A 19,678-nucleotide genomic window follows, 5' to 3' on the forward strand; every position below is an offset into this window, starting at 1 on the left:
CCGGAGTCAGTGTTTGAGAAAGGGAACATCAGTTAACTGACTTTCTTAACTATCTTGAGAGTGTAGTGTAAGCAAAAGAGTGAAAAGGACAGTATTCGTTCCTACCAGTCTTCAAGCTGGACACATACATTCAGTAAGGCAGAATAATCTATATTTACACGACAGCGGGAAGTTAGTGAAATATTTTAGACTCTCTAGTTGTATAGCTTACACTCCAACTACCAATTTTCTTCCCTTCTTCAAACCAGCCTGACTTACTCACGGCCATTTAAGCATTTGAATGCAATTACCTTCCTTTGTCTGAAAAGCCCTTCTCTTCCAGTTTTGGTATGCTGTTACCCATTCCTCAAAATCAGGTCAAATGCCCTTTATGAACCTTTATTTCAACAGAATCCCTAAAGCAGAATTAGAAACTTATAGATGGGTGTGGTTTACAAAATTTATTTCTTTCCTCTTAGAGAATTAAGCACGTTATATTATAACTAAGGGTGTACGTGGAAATCACCCCCTTCGTACTCCTCTCTCCCCATATTATCCCAGAACCTGAGTTTAATTGGAGCAAAGCCATTTATTGGTTATGTTTTTAGTCTCTAGCACAGGTCTATATTAGACAGTTTCTAATAGGTAAGTAGTATGTTTGTTGTGTGAAATTTTGAAGACTGCTGTATTCAGCAAAATGAGATGAACTTTCTATAACTACAAAAATAAAGGCAAAGAAACAATTCTTGAACATGCTTCAATGATAAGAAAAGGAAAAATTTACTATCTGAAGTCTCAGATAAGAACTAATTCACATTTGTAAATTCTGGGTTAATTCAGATGTTCAAGTTTCCAAAATTCAGGAATGGAACATTTACAAGGAAAAAAAATCCATAACTGCAAGTGGAGCAGTGATGAGTACCTCACGAACATTAAAGAATTGTAATCTCTAGTTTTCTGTCTTTTTAAAGAAAGTTTGCAAATGCCTCCACCCTATGTAATTAATGTAATGATATAAAGAGCTACCACTTCTAACTTCCCATAGTTGACAAGATGGGGAGACGTCGGGAAGGCTGGGAAAAACTTACTGTTACCAGAATGTCATACATTCTGGGAACAGATCTCTTTAATCTGTATGATTGCACGCACATTGGACTTGAGTCTGAAGAGAAGCCCAAGACAATTTCACAAGAGAGGAAACTCAGAATTTTTCAGAGAAGGGAAAACAAAACGTCATCCATGCCTGGGAAAGACCACTGAGTTTTCAACATGTGTTTATGAACATGGGAATGATGACTTACACATGTTCAGAGGAGGCAGAAACATACATAAATATAATATGTATATTTGTAATTATCTTTATGTATTTTTGAGGTACAGGAATTTGTGAGCTTTGACATAGAAGCAAAGAAAAGAAAGAAAGAAAGAAAGAAAGAAAGAAAGAAAGAAAGAAAGAAAGAAAGAAAGAAAGAAAGAAAAGAAAAGAAAAGAAGAAAAGAAAAAGAAAAGAAAAGAAAAGAAAGATAGATCAAGAAAATAGCAAATTATTCCACAGCCTCCTCTAAGGTGTGATATGTGAGAACCTGAAGGTGAAGGGAGCAGGAGTTGAGTTATCCACTTAGAGGGGCAGGCATGACTCTCTGTTCGGCTCAACCACTCTAACAAGCACTGAGGCAGAACTTAAGAGGAAAGACATCAGTCCTTATATTCAGAAACACTCTTGGAAGACACAGCTGCAAACAAGGCTGGTTCATCAGAGGACAGGAGGAAGAGCAGGTTTGATAGGAATGGCATTGGTGCTGCTGACGGTTCTGTTGTGCTCTGTGCAGTTGCAAAGGCTATAAGGGAAGTAGGACAAAAGGGCATTGATGCTCTTTGGCTCTGTCTGAATGAGAAAAAGTTGTGTAAGGGGCCAAAAGGCGGGTAGAATGAATGGCATCATTTAGAGCCAGAAGTCAAGCAGCAGGGATGGGGCAGGAACATTTTCATTTGTATGTTCCATCCACACAGTCCCTAGGATTGTTCCCCATATACTTGGGAACTCAGTCAATATTAATTAGGAAGAAGGAAGAGGCACACTTAGAAGCATGAAGTACCATTGAAAAAGACTAAATATGGGTAGAAAGAGAAAAAAAAATGGGGAAGGCATACCCATTCTGGAAGTTGGAGTAAAATATGTAAGTTTTCAGCCCAATTGAAAAGCTAAATTCAAGCTTCTTACATAAATTCTGTTTTAGGATTTTAAAGCAGACAGGACTGAGTCAGTGACTGCAGCAAATAATCTTTCTTGGCTTGTTTATTTATTTGTTTGTTTTGTAATGGGAGGAAAGGGAAAAGATAAGGTCCAGAGCATCAGGCATTGCTGAAATTCTATGTTATTAATGAACCGGGGGCCTGAAAGGCAAGAGGCTCATTAGTGGCTTCTGTGGAGAAGTCTGGGGCACTCAATGCTAGAAGGAAATGGAAAGGCTGCCAGTTAACAGCAGGAACATCTAAATCATCACACTTAGAAGGGGAACTGGAAAAACAAGACAGCATTTTACCCTCCACAGAAAAATAATAGTGAAAGAAAGCCTTCATTGAGTTTATATATGGAATGTTTTAAATCAGGCTGCTAAATAAATAGCTGCTGTTGATGAAGGCAAGAAGATAAACAGGCATTCATAACGGTCAGAAGGGCAGGGATCACTGACTGTGGGGTAGAGAGCACCTTCAAGGCTAGATCACTAAGTCAAACATACCCTGGGTACTACTGATTCAGAAATGATTGTCTGATTGCCCCTCAGCCTGTGGCAAATACAAGGTTCAGCCTATTAAAATATAACACCATTTGGTAGCCTGGGTCATATAAAACAATCAATATTTTTGAAACATTTACTATGTTCAAGGTGCTATGTTAGTCACTGTGGAGGGACATGAAAGCACACATCCCTCTTCTCAAAGCATCTCCCGTGTGTCTGCAGAAATACGACCTAAACACATGAAAGGATTACAAGCATAGTGCTGAAATGGCCAAATGATAAATGTTTCAGGAGTTGAAAGGAGGGCAAGATTGCCAGGGTGTGAGGTGTTTAAATGGACTGTTCATAAATGCAAACATTTGAGCCGAAAGGGCTCTGAGAAAGCAATGCAGACCCAAGCTTTTTAGTAATAATAAAATGAAGGTTCTAAGAAGTCATAGTTTTCCCGCAGTATCACAGTGACTAAAGGTCTTTCAGAAGGACTTAATATTTAAATCCCAGCTCCACCATATATTTCTGGAAAATTACTTAACCTATTTGTACTCAGTTCATGAATAAAATATGAATAATAATGCTAAGCCCAAGCTAAAGAAAAAATACAATTATTTTTCAGTCGTGACATCCTTTTCCTCTAATCTAACCTTAGCCTCAGAACCCTTCTCAACAAAGAGCATCAGGCAGTCAGCCATTCCTAGAAGAACAGAATTTCCAGTGATACTAAACATAGTTTTACATTATATCAAGGAAGTTTTACTGCTATTAATGACAAATTTCTATAGACAGATTAACAATTACTATTTTTTAACGTTTGCAGTCTAACTCCTTTCTTAAACCTAAATTATTTCTTGGTTTGATTTGTAATTTCCAAGCCTCCCTATGTCTGTTCATTAGTTCAAACCCATTAAACAGAGATTCTCTGCAATACCTGGATAGTTCCCTAGAGCAGTGATGGCGAACCTTTTGAGCTCGGCATGTCAGCATTTTGAAAAACCCTAACTTAACTCTGGTGCCGTGTCACATATAGAAATTTTTTGATATTTGCAACCATAGTAAAACAAAGACTTATATTTTTGATATTTATTTTATATATTTAAATACCATTTAACAAAGAAAAATCAACAAAAAAAATGAATTCGCTTGTCACCTCTGACACGCATGTCATAGGTTCGCCATCACTGCCCTAGAGGCTGCTTCAAAACGCAATTTACTTTTTTCATATTTAAGTATGACAAACGGCAGTCTGATTTAAGTTTATTATGTGGCATGTCATGGATATTTATTAACTCATTTGCATTCAATGCCTGGAAGCTGAGCTTCCCCCACCTCAACCTTTCAGATGAGGAGGCTGAGGCCAATTACAGTCATGCCCAGTTGTTTTAGATGCTCCCCTCCACCATCATTTAGCTATTTCTCACTTAATGGGCAGAGTAAATCTAGGGATCACCAAATGTTAAATGTAGGAAAGAACCTGAGAATGAGTTAGTTCACTCTTCCTTTTAGTGCACAGTTCCCTAACAATGAAGGCCATTTTTCTGAGGCAAGCTGGATGTTCGCTAGCCCCTTTATTCAGCAAGACTGAATTAAAAGCATGTTCATCACATGAAGAAAAGTCATAATAGCTGGAGCAGGGCACCTGGGAATGATGGCATTCCCACCTGTTCAGTAGCCTCCTATAGGGAAGCCATTACCTTCTTGTGCAATTCCGTGCAATATTATATTTGTGTTTAATACTGTAATACTCTGAGAGGCAGGACTGAAGAAACCCTAATTCTGAGTGAGCCCTGTCATACGTAAAAGGAAGTAGACATGTGAATACTGTTTCCCTCGCAGCCCACAACTATGTGAAAATAGTTGAGACTAAACATGCCTGCCTTACATGGTGCAGAGGGCATGTTTGCAACACAGGAACACCCAACTCCAGAAATGGGAAGGTGTTGAGATGGAAACAGGCCTGGATGATGGCTCCCGCCCAGACTGTTTAATGGGAAGATTATGTGTTGTATCCAGCTTCATAATGGAGGGAATCTAAAGGGCTTGCCAGTGAGATGCTGATGGAAGTGCTGGGCTGCAGACCATTATTTATCTCCTTTGATTCACCAAAGTATAAATAATCAAAATGATACATAAATTTAATTGCTGGTGTCATGTAGTTATTTTTGAGGAACAGCCACAAATCTGAGATCTGGTATTTAACAAACAACTCAGGCTACCTACTCAGACTAAACACATAGTGTGTTTTCCAGGCTGTAATTTTATAAAAACAAAATATCTTTAGAGAGAGAACAAGCTAGTACTATTGCTTTAAAAATCACTTTAGGAAAAGTTTTCTTACTAAACTAAAATAAAACATAGACGATCTAATTCATTTTGCTGGCTGGCCCTGATCCGCCCTGTTGTGCCATGTTATTACCTTCATTTCATTGACATCCCACACGAATGTCTTCCTTCTAACGGTCCCTGGGAGCAGATTAACTCCTCTCTTTATATGGTGGGGCTTTGTTTCTCCAAAAACAGAGGTTTGCAGATACTTTGGTACTGGACTACCTTACACTGTTAAAAAGACCTCTTGTTATGTGTATTATCTATATTTAATGTATTGGAAATTAAGCATATTTTTATAAAAATAACTATGTTTCAAACAAAACCAAATTTAGTGAAAAGAGTAGCACTGTTTTACAGTTTTGCAAATCTCTTTAATATCAGATTAACAGAAGGAAACTGAATTCTCATATTTACATCTATGTTCAATCTGCTGAGATATGTCATTTTAGTTAAAGTGTGTAAGAAAATCCAGCCTTACACAATGTATGAGATCATACATTGATCATTTACAGTTGTTGTCATACAATATCTAAAAATCACAGACAAGTATCACATGATTTCACTCATATGTGGAATCTAATTAACAAAATAAACTGATGAATGGAGTGGATCCAGAGACATGGAAGCATGGAACAGTGTGTGGAATCTCAGAGGGAAGGCAGGGGAGGGTAGGTAGGCGGGAGGTAATCAACCAAAGACCTTTGATGTATATACTAGAGGCCTGGTGCACGAAATCCATGCAAGAGTAGGCCTTCCTTCCCCCAGCTGCTGGCACCGGCTTCCCTTTGGCACCCAGGACAGGCTTCCCTCACAGCCCCAGCTTTGTCCGGAAGGTCATCTGGAAGGACATCCAGTCTAATTAGTATATTACACTTTTATTATTATAGATGCATAACCCATGGACATGGACAATTAGATGGTGAAAGTCTGGGTTGGGGGACAGGGGCAGGCTGGAAGGTGTTAATGGGAGAGAATAGGGGATGTATGTAATACTTTCAACAATAAAGATTAAAAAAATAAAGCAGCATAATAAAGAAAAATTATATATGTCTACAAGATAACAGTCTTATAGAAAAATTGAAGCATTCAAGCTCATGGTGGTAGATATGTTTTCTAGAATTCTGGATTTTGCTTTAAAACTTGAATTTTATCATTGACAAGAAATGTAGTCAGTTATTTTTCTTGAAGACACAGACTCATGCTCCCCTTACCCCACAATTTTTGCTTATAACTCTTGATTACTTAAATTTCACCATGTCTATGTTCATTTTTGAGAAAATGTGCTTGCCTATCAGACATCCTTTTAAATAAAAATGGTGTTCCTTGAATAAAGGAGCTAGTTCAGCCTATAACCCAAACAATTACACAAGTACTTTCCCTGAAGATAACCACCATACTTTGATATGCAGCAGAAGTGGTTTATAAGTATTGCTCATAGAATATTACAAAGATGTGTACTCAAGTGTCAAGAGAACCAGTAATTTGTGCTGTTTCAGCAAGAACAATTTAAGTGAAGCTGCTTTTTAAGATTATTTAGTTAGTTAGTTAGATACTCAGTTAATTAGTTATTGTGAATATTTGATGGTGAAGAATACAATGACAACAAGTACAGTTTGGAGCCTCTGCCTTGATTTGTGCTAAGGCAACAGCAGTTTTACTCACCATTGCTTTTGCCCCACCAATGCAAATATAACACAATGAAAAATGCAAAAAATGTCTTAAGTATTGTTATGAAAATAATTTTGACTTGGCAGACACCCAAAAAGTGTTTCAAGGACCCTCAGGAGTTCAAGACACAAAGTTTGAAAATTCCTGTCCTAGAGAACGTCAACAAATTTTTCAAGCTAATGTAATTAAATATAAAAGGAAGACTATGCAAATGGTAGCAATTATTAAAAGAAAATTCGTAAGTGCTTCATAATGAAGCCAATGAAAATCTCAAGATATAGGAATGTTATGTACTCAAAATAAACCCTGTTCCTCTTGCCTCACAATTTTTGCTTATAACTCTTGATTACTTAAATTTCTCTGTGCCTCTGATCTTATAGCTTAAATTGAAAATAATAGTAGTACCTATCTCATAGTATTGTTTGGAAGATAGATAATCTCAAGCAAGGAGAATACTTAGCACAGTGTCTGGCACATAGCGCAAAATAAATTTCATTGGCTGTTATTTTTCTATAATTCCTCATTAGCTTTAATTTTTCTCATCATTGCTTAAAATTTCCTTTATGGAAATTACAAACATTTCCATTCTTTTTCTTCACAATTGTAAGCTCTTCATTAAGGACATCTCTGACTCATGAGTGTGAAATTATTTGCAATACTTTTTTGATAAAAATATAACTGATTTCTCCTTCTTAAGTGTTCTCACATCACAAAAATGTCTGATAGTTTTTTTCCTGAAAGATTTTTAAAAAAATAAACTTCATGCTGTCAACGAAAAATTTAAAACAAATTGCAAAGAGCCTATACAGTTAATGCCTATATATGTTACCTATAAGCAAAGGACAAAGGGTAGCTCTAGGCCCTTGTACAGTATGATTGTTAAGCTCAAGACTGATGAAAGTTATGGTGAGTTTGTGAGTTTCATTATATAGCTCAAGATTATAATGGCTGAATGGCATAAAATATTACTCATTACTTGACATTTTTCTTTATTAGAAAATATTTTTAAATAGTTAAGGAACAATACCATTAGCAAAAATATTTAATTTTGCAGAATATTACCCTGGGTGCTGGCTGGCACAAGATGAGACATACTGCTCAGTACAAATTCCTCAGGCTGAATGAAGGCTTTGAATTTGCATGAATGTTCACATACTTCACAAAAATATTGCCTTCCTTCTGGCACAGACTTTGAGAAATACCTCTGTCAGTGTTTACACAGTTTTAGGAAGGCTCCATGTTTATGGTCAGATTAGCCTATTTTCCTCCTCGTGCATAGTTCTTGAGTCCACATGTGGGAATTCTCCGAGAGCAGTAATAAGTGAAGCCTGTGCTTCAAGAGTTCCTGCAGTCATGAATAATCAAATTCTAATAAAGGCAATCAGTTTGAGAGAGACTCAGTTGGGACCTTATTTTAGCAAGCTAGATGATAGGAAAAAAGACTTGGGTGTTTATACTTAAACAGTATTTGAAAATATATCTTTTTTACCCCACACCCCTCAAAACCAGTAACATATCTATATGAGTTTTAGGCAGCAATGGAAATGTTAAAAAATGAAAGCCAGATATAGGATTGGGGTAGTGCAAAATGTGTCTATGTCACCTTTTATGTCTCTGCTACATGGTTTAGAGCTGTTTTTGGCCTTGAAATTGAGTAAAAACTGAGCCAATGGGAAGATACCCAGAAGTATAGTGGTTGTGTGAGTATGGGTGATAATGCATTATCTAGTCAGTTTATGGATGTTGAGCCACTCAGGAATGTCTTTGGTAGAACAATATGAAGAAGAGCTATGCATAATTGACACAATAGCTAGAAAACATTGGTGGGAACACATTTGTCTAAACACAGCCTATCAAAAAGTCTTAATATGCACTTGGCTGTATTCAATGCACTTACACTCTGATTATTGGATGATAATGTTCATTTCAGCAACGTTGCTTTGTGCAGATCATGAGGCCAAGAGGGAGCCACCACAAGGGGCAATACAGAGTTGAGCAAAAGTAGGTTTACAATTGCTCATATGGAAAATAATACAAAAATAAATAATAATACAGGAATACACTCTATGTTTCACTTACAACTATAAACCTACTTTTGCCCCACCCTATATGTATTAAAGGAAGAATTACCAGGGGGCAGGTTGTCTTGGCTACAGAAGAAAAGAATAGGAAGCTTTGCTATCCATCTTTAGTAGCAGCAACAACATCTCTTCAAATACTAGTATATGCGTGAAGACAAGTGAATGAGTGAGTGAATAAGTAAATGAATAAACAAAAGGATCATGAGTAATCCATCAGTAGAAAACCCAGGCATCTTCTGAAAGTTTCACAGGTACTGTAATGAATAATTCACTTTCTTATTTAGTTTCTGAAGCCACTTTAGCTCAAGTTAATCCTTGCATAAAGTGACAGCTGGAAGTAGTATTTCACTTTTATAACTTTCAGAACATTTCTTACAGTCAAGTATTTGGTTTTGTGCCCATGTTTGTTTTTGCACCTCCTTGTGCTACACAGCAACCCTGCCTTCTCCAAGCCAAGGCCAGACAGAGTCTGGGAGGCAAGTTCCAAATGGCTGACAATGCCAGATTCCAGATATAAGAAGGCATCTCTCCTCTCTCTCTCTTTTCTTTTCTGGTGACAGGGATAGTGATTTCTGTGCAATACGACATTTGAAATTATGCCTGTCTTTTGTTAAAGATAAGCAAGCTGCCAGCCCTGAAATAATTGGGAGGATACAGAATTCAGTAAGTGTTGGGAGGCTTATTCCTCACCCACTGTGTGGTTCTTGTAAGAGCCAACCACTTCCAGTCACCATCTCTCCATTTCCAGAACCCCTCAGACATTCCAAAGAGGGAATAAGAAGGAGAAGGAGAAGAAGAAGAAATAAAGGCAGAAGTCCTTAAAATAAAATAGTCAAGAATATTTGCTAGAATAAGAGAAGTGGTTAAAATTTCCAGTAAAGAGAGTAAGAAAGAAAACCAAAGACATATTAGATATAGGCTAAGTACATTAGCTGATTTCATACATGTCAAAATTAAGACAACATTAATTTTTTTTAAAAACATGGAAGACTTTGTTAAGATTGAAATTTAAGACATAAAAGTTTACCTCTTCAAATAAGTTGGCTTCCCCTCTGTTGAATTGACAAAGTACTAGTATTTAATAACTCTGCCTTCAACACTATATTAGCATTAAATATAGTAGGTGTGAGTTACAGTGAGAATTGTTAAAAATGAAATTCTGGGAATTAAAAACCATAGTCCTACAGCTTCTCATTTCCTCCCCATTCTTACTATCAAAACCAGACTTCACACCATCTCTAGAAAATTTCAAATGACTACTCAATTCCTTTCTAATTACCCTCTGCAAGTATCATTTGAATATTATCACCTTCTGAAATGTCTATACTGACTCCTAAAAGTTCTTCAGTTAAAAGTAAAGCTTATAATCCTGGCCTTCCAGATCCATCAGCTGTTAATTCATTCACCAATCATTTATTACATACCTAATGCATGTCAGGCATTTGAGAGATTCAAGGAATATAGAGATGAAAGTTGGGCTTATACTGTTGAGCAACACACAGTTTTGGAGGAAAACCCGATATGTACATGGCCTTCCACCAATCAGTTTTCAGTGCTATGGGACCATGGAGACAGACCTCTAAAATCCAGAGCTAAAGAATAGAAAGGGCTTTTTGGGAGAGAAAATGATTAGATTGATTTTGAAATAGAAAGTAGACATTATCTAGATGAATAAAGTCTATATCCAGGGGACACATATACAAAGACATAGAGGTGAGAGAGAGCATGGTTCATGGAACTAGAAGAGGAACAGCATGTCTAGAGTGTAAAGGATATGTGACAGGTGATGAAACCAATCTGTTATATAGGGATAGCTAAGAAGGACCCTGCAAAGAGTCTGTATGTTAACTCTAATGTAATGAAGTGACATCAAAGATTTTAAGTAAGGGAACATACATATGAAATGTATTGTAGAAAGATTTCTCTAAAGGCCCCATGGAGAATGGATTGATGTAGGAAGACCGATCCATAAACTAGTAAGAAACCTGGTAGATAAACTGTGAGGACTTGGATTATAGACTTGGTGATGGGAGGAGAATATGAAAAGAAAGATATGGGAAGATGAAATTTAGAAACTGAAATAATAACATCTAGTCACAAGTTGTATTGGGGAGCCATCACTGACAGAGACAGAAATTGAATAAGATTCTCAGTTAATGATTTTGTGACTTTGAAGAATGATAAGGTCTGAGAGGAGAGATGGCCTCAGTTGTGGACATGTTGCCTTTGAATGACCTTTGTATGTACAAGCCTATGCTGCAGGGTATGAACTGGAGCAGGAGGTATGTATTTAATAGTCATCAGCATATTAGCTACATATATATAGTGTGCCCCCCAAAATGAATGCACACACTTTGAATAATTATAAAGGCAGTGTTTATTAAAATACATTTCATGTTTTAAATTGAGCTACCAGCTGTTAAAGTGTGTGTATACATTTTTGGGACACCCTGTATTAGTTAAAAACTTAGAGAGTAGATGAGATTTATTTGAGCTGTATACCTGAAATCAATAATCCATCATATGATAAGTGATTTGAAAGCATAATGTCATGGAAGCCAAGGCAGAAAAGAGTTTTAAGGAAGAAGTGGTCAGTGGTGTTAAACACAGCAAAGGTGTGCAGTGAGATAAAGCCTGAAGCCATCATTGTTGTGGCAACTCTGTGACCTTTCGACCACGGCTTTATTTGATGTTAGGGGTAAAGAGTGAATGAAAGGCCAGATATGGAGAAAATGTGAGTATAGCATTTGAATCATCTAGGATAGTCTAGGTTATCCTGCAGGAAGAAATAACTCTCAAATTTCAGTGACTTAATACAACAAAGGTTTATTTTCCATTGTGCTACATGTCTAATTCAGGGTTCTCTGCTCACCACAGAAGGCTCCACTCAACACAAGCTTTTACAATTCCTGCAACAGGAAAAAGAGAACTGCTGTGTCTCACAATGGCAATTAAGTGTTTTCTCCTGGAAGCAGTACCTGCCACTTCACTCTCTTTCACTCACCAAAGGAAGTCACATGGCCACACAAGGCAGCAAAGTACAATGCTACCACATGTCCAGAAAGAAAACCAGATTTGTGTACTTTGCAGTCCTTGTGAGGGAATTAGGGCACCAGTGGCTACAAAGGGTTAAGTTTGAGAAGAGATTTTTGTCTGGCTGGTTTTAAGATGGAACACACAGTGGTACTGGTGAAATGTATTTCCACAGTTCACACTCGGTGCTCTAGTGTGCAACACACTTGAGGTACCTGTGTCTGATTTTATTTAGGTACATATATTTTGTTATGTTTCAATTGTTGACTTATTTGTATCTTTTCAATAGGTTTGAAGTCCTTTCCCCTAAGACCTTAAAGGGCAAGAAAGTTCCCTTTTGTTTTCTTTCTATGGGGTAACCAACCAGAAGGTTTGGTTTCTCCATGGACAGAGAAGACCTTTCTGCAAAGTGCTTTGGATCTGACTACCCCTGAGCCCATAGAGTCATTTATACAATGGTTTATGAAGAAAACGGCCGCTTGTTTTTTTCCATGGCTGAAGAAGCAGGAAACTGAGCAGCAATGGCCTAACTCTATGGAAACTCCACCCGTGTACTGGCACCATGGTAATTTTGCTTAATCTGCTTTCTGGGACTAGCCCAAACCTGTCAAGTTCTCACTTTAAAAACTTGCAGATGCATCCACCACATATTTATGCACTCACATTCATATGCAAAGAAGTTGCTACCAAGATGAGACACCTCATCAAGAAGGCTTACAACTGTGCTGTTTATATGATGACAGATTTATTCTGATTTGCCTTCATTCTCTCATATGGTCCTCCCAGACCATGGTCATACATGTGCTGGGTACCTCTCCAGGTTTAGAGAACAGTCAATTCTCTGGGATATATGTGTTAACTGTCACCAAACTAAGCATCAAAATCATAACTTAGGCCTCATTAGCACAATCCAATCTACTGAGCTAAACGACCACAGTTATGCAAACTCAGGAGGACTTTGGAGGTGAAACAGGTGCACATGCATTTTGGTAAGGATTTCCATTATGCTCAGAGCTGAAAATTTAGTCTCAGTCATTAATTTTTTTAGCCAAAAGGAGTCACAGAAACCACACACACAGAGAATAAATAGGTCAATACATAACCCAGACAGACCAGAAAGGCTTTTTAAAGAAAAGGAAAAATTTGTCGAGAAGTGTGTTTAATGGGAAGATGAGTTAGGGAGCAAAGACATTATTTGATTAGGGAAAAGCTAAGCGACAGTGCTCTGTGGATATGTCCTGAGGACAAGTATCTATTGTGATCCAGTAAAGTTACTAATTACCTTTTCCACAGAGGTGAGAAAATGCAGTTTTTGATTCTGCTAACTTCAATTCTTGATTCAGGATAGCAGAAACACTAAAGAAGCCTTGCAGCCAAATTGTAATCATAAATAATTTTCCTCTCAAGTGAATTGACTCCAGTTGGCACTTATCGGCTTACAGGTCAGCACAAATGTTTTTATAATGAGCCATAAAATGGGGAAAGTATAGTCTAGACTGGCAGTCAGAAATTCTGCTGCTTTCTCTCAGCAACTCGCCTGAGCCTCACTCTGGGTAACTGGCCAAAACTGATAATATCAGGCCCCTGACACTTTAGGTGGGGACAGGATCTTACATTTTAAGTGGTGTAGAGTGTTGTAACAATGAGCAATGTGTGTACTTAAGGGTTGGCTGATCTGGGCTACTGAGGGGCTCCCAACACAATTGCTAATTGCCCCTCCCTATCCTCACCTCTACTCACTAAGCACACATTTCTTTTTATTCTTTTGATTCCCCTCCACTCCTGCCTACTCCTACATTCTAATTCTCTCAATTGTTCTCCATTCTGATACATTTTTTTCCTGCTAGTGGCACCTACTGCTAAGCTTCTTGGAAGGGTTGAAGAGGCCACTGTCCCATTCTCTATAGTGAGGATGCTACTGAAATGGAAGTTCCATGGGGGCAAAAGTCATGTCTGCCTTGCACATAGTAGGCATTCAGTGAACATAGGCATGTCACATTTAATATGTGTGTAGTAGTTGAAACACATTTCTCTTAAGTTTTCTCATGAAAAATGTGTAAGTGTAGTCAAGTTGTATCCCATCTCCATTCCTCAACACTAAAGTAGAAAGAGTGAAAAGCAGCTTGTTACAGACTGAATGTTTGTGTCCCCCTAAAAGTTATATGTTGAAATCTAATCCCCAATGTGATGATATTTGTAGTGAGGACTTTAAGAAAAGATTATTAGGTCATGAGATTGGAATTAGTGTCCTTTTAAGAAGAGATCAGAGAGCTAGCTAATTCTCTTTCTACCACATGAGGGTATACTAGTAGAAAGTGAGAAGACCGCATCCCGGTATAGAGTCCTCACCAAAACTTGACCATGCTGGCACTCTGATCTCAGACTTCCAGCCTCTAGAACTGGGAAAAAAATAAATGTCTGTTGTTTATAAACTACTTAGTCTATGGTACTTTGTCACAACAGCCCAAACAGACAAAGGCACTATTTATGGAGTATCAAGACTTTGAGTATTTCCAGCCAGCCTCTCCATCAGTGGTTCTATTTCAGTAGAATCAAGAGAATAAAAATGGAAATAGAACCAGGAAATAGTTTGGATGTCCCAAACTCACTCATTTAGAACCAGACTTCACAGAATTTTGGAAACTCATGTTGTCACTGTTGTCTTTCTAATATTTTCCCCAGCAGCTAAAAATCTCATGCCATTTAAAAAAAGGGGGGGCGGGGGCGGTAATTGCAATATGAAGTCTGTAGGAAACTCTGAGACATGTGAGCCTTTTATCAGAGAGGCGCTAGGTTACAGCTCAGCAGACTTGTTGAAAGAGGGTAGGTCCAAACTGTAATAGAAGGAAGCAGGCAATATTCAGCACTTCTGATGTATAAACAAGGAGAGATGTTTTCCAGTTTTGCTCTTCCAGTACTAAATGTCCTGACGTATCCCTCCAAATTCCATTGACTGGTAACCAGAACAGGCCAGTCAACAACTACTTACTAAGCACTACTATGGCCAGTGAAGTCCTTTAAACCATTATTCAATTTGTTTATTCCATGACATGTTTTCAATTTAGAGACTAAAATACTAAAATCACCTACTATAAATTCAGACTGCTATTTTAAATTTGAGGCTGCTTTTATGCCAAGACCAACAGTAATTTTAGAGTAAATCATCATGAGGACAACCAGCATTCTACCTTCCAAGTCATCTTGAAGGAAGAGGTCTACAACACTGCTGTTCTTTGAAAACAGAAACACAAACTACTTTTACCCAGGAAGGTCTTTACAGACCATTCTGCAATTTGGATTTAAGTAGAAGAAAATGACATAGGCAATACAAAGATGTCTTGTAGTTCAAGCAGGTGAAACAGTCTCACACCACTTACCAATGGGATGAAAAATATTTTAGTTTAATATCACGACTTGATTTTGTGACATACCTTTTGGCTACTACATTTCAACAACAGGGTCCAATGGTGCTTGGCCCAGCTCCTATGTTAGCCCAGGATTACTCATCAGAACCTGCCACGCAGAGAGGGAAGTTAGTATTTTTAAGGAAAGAGAAACCAACAGAATGATGTTATGATAACTTTACCTAGTCCCAACATATCTCCCTAATCAACATTAAATAAACCTTTTAAATATATAAATGTAATGGCCACATCATACCTTAGCATATTGAAGTATCCCTAAACCCCAAGGGCAAAAATTATAAGGAAGAAAGTAATCTTTAGTACAATAATTTGAAACCATATTTTATCTTCTTCTAGGCACTTTAATTTGAAAAGAAAAAACCTTGAAAAGTAATGAAATACTCTAATCCACAGATAAAACATCACCTAAATCATTAGACTTTTCATAAATATATAGACCCTGAACAAGATAAGTAAAATATTTCATTTTTAGAAAATAGATAAACTGATTACATTTTAAATTTTTTGACATTCACCCTGAGAAAGAATATGAAATAACCACTTTGTTTTTTTAAGCTAAGTTCTCTGATTTGGGAAACCTGGAAAATCCTTTCTCTCTTTCTCTTTTTTTCTCTCTCTTGCCCTCTTTATCCTAAATAAGTATTTTTGTTTATTCTTTTGAAGATTAAAAAATTAATATTTTTATTTAAAAAAAATTTTTATCATTAGTAAATGGAATAAAGCACATGCAACATTGGTTGGAAATTTTTCAGAAAAATTTAAATTATATCTAAGTGGTATACTTGTCAACAAAAGGGAGAACAAATGTAAAACAACTGAGAGTCTAGCTGATTATTAAAAATAATCCTACTGAATCTTTAAAATTCTAAAAAAATTATGACACCAAATTATTAATCAAAGGTTATCAACTGTCACATGTGGTTCATGGAAACATTCTGGTCTAAACTAGACAACAGTAAGGCATAATAATAAACAGTAAGACATGAAGGAGACTAATCGCCATTAACCACAGTGAACACTACAGAATTTCCATCCCAGTTAAGGCAAGGCACATGATGGGCGCTGAAAAAGAAAGAAGGAAATTAACAATTGTGCAAGGCTAAATATGAATTAGGAACACTCTCAAAAAGAATCTCACTTATCTTCACAGCAAACTTGAAATACATTTTATTATCCCCATGCAAAATAGAAGGAAACCAAAGCTCAACAATGTAAATAATTAGCCCAAGTTCTGTCACTGGGTGATCAGTGGGGCTCTCAGTTAAGTGCATGTGAACTGCACTACACAGCCTCACTATTACAGATCGACATTTGTGTTTTAAGATCACACTCTTCCTGAGCCCTCCCTGGAGACACTGACGGCTCTGTTAGCAGTACTGGCATGCTGCAGAAGAGCTCAGTGAGTTTGTATCCAGATCCCGAGGCTCAGTTTTGCATATGTGAGTAATAAAGTTGGTCAGAGGCAAAACTGTGAAGTTGGCAGACAAGGTCTTTACTGCCTCCACACTCTTTTTCCTTGAGGCGCCCTGATGCCTTGCAGATGCCTGGCACCTTCAATTGGCCCAAGCGCTGAAATGGAGTGACCCTCCAGCCTTGCTTTCTTGTGCAGCACTGCAGATTGTCTTGAGTTATAACCACCTACGTGCCCACACTCTCCACTAGATTATGAACTTGAAGGATATAGAGAGCATCCTTCTCTATGGTACTTACCCCAGAATGGGTGCTCAGTGAATATTTGAAGAAAATATTATGAATGTTGAACTTTTTCTTCCTTCCAACGCTAATCAAAATATTCTAGGCCTATATTTCTACCCTACAGTTCTTCAATCTTTGCTTCGTAAGGTGACAAACAACTAATTAATATGTGCTAAATTATTAAGAAATGACTGACTTGACTGCTTGACCCTCTCAGATTCTATATAGTAGTATTGTTGTGTGTGTGTGTTTATGTGTTTTAAAGTCTTTGCAGTATACCCAGTAGCTATTTTAAACTTGGCATTTTGACACAGGTTATTAAAGAGAACAGTATCTCAGTGAGATTGAATATGAAACAATTACACACACATATATATGTATATACATATAGGAAACACAGAATTCACATTGTCATGGCTTTTGGTATACATTTTAATATTGTCTCTCACTTACCAATTTTGCTTAAGAAATTACCTATTCTACTTAAATCCACAAACTCTAGGTATTGTGATAAAAAGACCTCCCATTTTGTAGGTTAAAAGTTGCTAGCAAATTATTACTGTGATTTATACTTCCTTTCTAACTTGTGAGTTTGAGTATTTTCCACATATTTATTAAACTTATTTTTTTATCTTTTAAGAATTATCTTTTCATAAATATTTCACATAATTCAGTTGGCCTTTTCCATAATTTCAAATGATTTGGAAGAGCTCCTAAAAGACTAAGGACATAAATCTTTTGGCAGTACCACATATTGTAAATATTTTTCTCAGTTGGTCACTTGTGTTTTGGTTTCGCTTAAGGTGTTTTGATTTTTGACATCTATATTAAGACATTTTTCATTGGTCAGATGTATTAATCTTTTCAAAAGGAAAGAAAGAAATAACAAGATCCATATAAAGCCTAAAAAAGGTGGCAGAAAAAAGCAAATGCACTTCAGTTATGACTCCCCAAAAATGTAAATAGTTTAAACTTTCTTATAAAATTAATAATCACAAAGTTAGTAAAAAAAATCTAAATCCAAATTTATAGTTGACAGTTATCAAAAGCATAATATTTAATGTAAAAAGTATACTAAAAAATGCATTAGTTACCGGCAGATGACAAGCAAATAATGTTTGCAATATTGGTGTAAGAAGAATTAGAATTCGCCAAAACCGGTTTGGCTCAGTGGATAGAGCGTCGGCCTACGGACTGAAAGGTCCCAGGTTCGATTCCGGTCAAGGGCATGTACCTGGGTTGCGGGCACATCCCCAGTAGGAGATGTGCAGGAGGCGGCTGATCGATGTTTCTCTCTCATCGATGTTTCTAACTCTCTATCTCTCTCCCTTCCTCTCTGTAAAAAATCAATAAAATATATTTAAAAAAAAAGAAGAATTAGAATTCAAGGCAAAAAAACTAAATAAGAGAGGGCAAAGTAGTACATTTTATATCAATAAGGGAATAACCTATAAGAAATATAGAATAGTCACAAAATTCTATGAATTGAATAGTTAAGGATCAACATACATAAATAAGAAATCATTAGATTTCAAGGAGAAATCAACAGAAACATAATTTTGTTGTAAAGACAGAGCTTACTATCCAGTCTTTGACAGTTCAACTAAGCAATGAACCAATAACAAGAAACCAAATATGAAGATCTGGAAGATCTGGATTAATAAGGATAAGTAAGTAGATGTATATCAAACTCTGTGGCCAAAACACGTACATCTTTTTCCAAGCACTCATTTAAAACTTTAAAAAAGTAGAATTATATTCACAAAGAAAACATAACCTCTAAAAAGGTAGTTTTACTCTATATAGTCTGATCACAAAGCAATAACACTAACAAAGTATAAACAAAAAGAATAAAATTGGTTGGAGTTTTTTACATAAATACTTCTCAACAGCTTATGACAAAAAAACCCTTAAATTTTATTTACCAATCAGATCCAAACTGTTTCCAGAGTCAAATCCAAGACTTTAAATCTTTAATTATTAACAAGTTACATTAAGAAAAAAGATGAATTTTTAATCCTGAATTTGTGCCACAATAGCAATTTAACAAGCATAGAAGAGGGATTAAAAAAAAAAAAAAAAAAGGAGGGATTTTTTTTTTTTCATGGCCACAAGTGGAATCTGCACTGTCTAATGGTGGGCAAAGAAACCAATGTAATTTTGGGCTATGTTAATAGGCATTAAATTACCAGTTAAATGTCACAGATGATCCCCATTCTACTATGCACAATGTCAGCCTTCCTCCTCTTTCATATCCCACCTCGGGTAGAAGACATTATGTGGCTCAATGGAAGGAGAAATAAAGAGGACATACTAAAAAGATTGGGAAGAGTAAAGCAATTTCTTACTTTCCTTTTTCTGCCCAACTTCCAGGATCAAAACAGCATAAATATAGTGGGATGAGGCAAAGATAATGGTCATGTTGTCAAAAGGCATAAAGAGAGTAATGCTTTCTTCATCTCTTATTTTAATGTCTCTATGGGATGGTGCTTTTATAGAGATGTGAGTTTGGAGTTGAGGAATGCTGTTTTTAGGAAGCATTGTTGATTTTAGGCAAAGAAGACAATCAGGATAGGGACCTGGGAGAGAATGTAAGGAGGAGCTTGAAAACCTCTTGGACCTGTTTTTAGGAATGACAGGGAGATTCTGCTGAAGTTTCCTTCTAAGTAGTTTAATATGGCAGGGAAGTTAGGAAGGGATTCAGGATAGAAGCATGATCAATTAAGGAAGGAAG

The sequence above is a fragment of the Myotis brandtii genome, unplaced genomic scaffold, assembly GCF_000412655.1.
Source record: "Myotis brandtii unplaced genomic scaffold, ASM41265v1 scaffold31, whole genome shotgun sequence".
Classification (NCBI taxonomy): domain Eukaryota; kingdom Metazoa; phylum Chordata; class Mammalia; order Chiroptera; family Vespertilionidae; genus Myotis; species Myotis brandtii.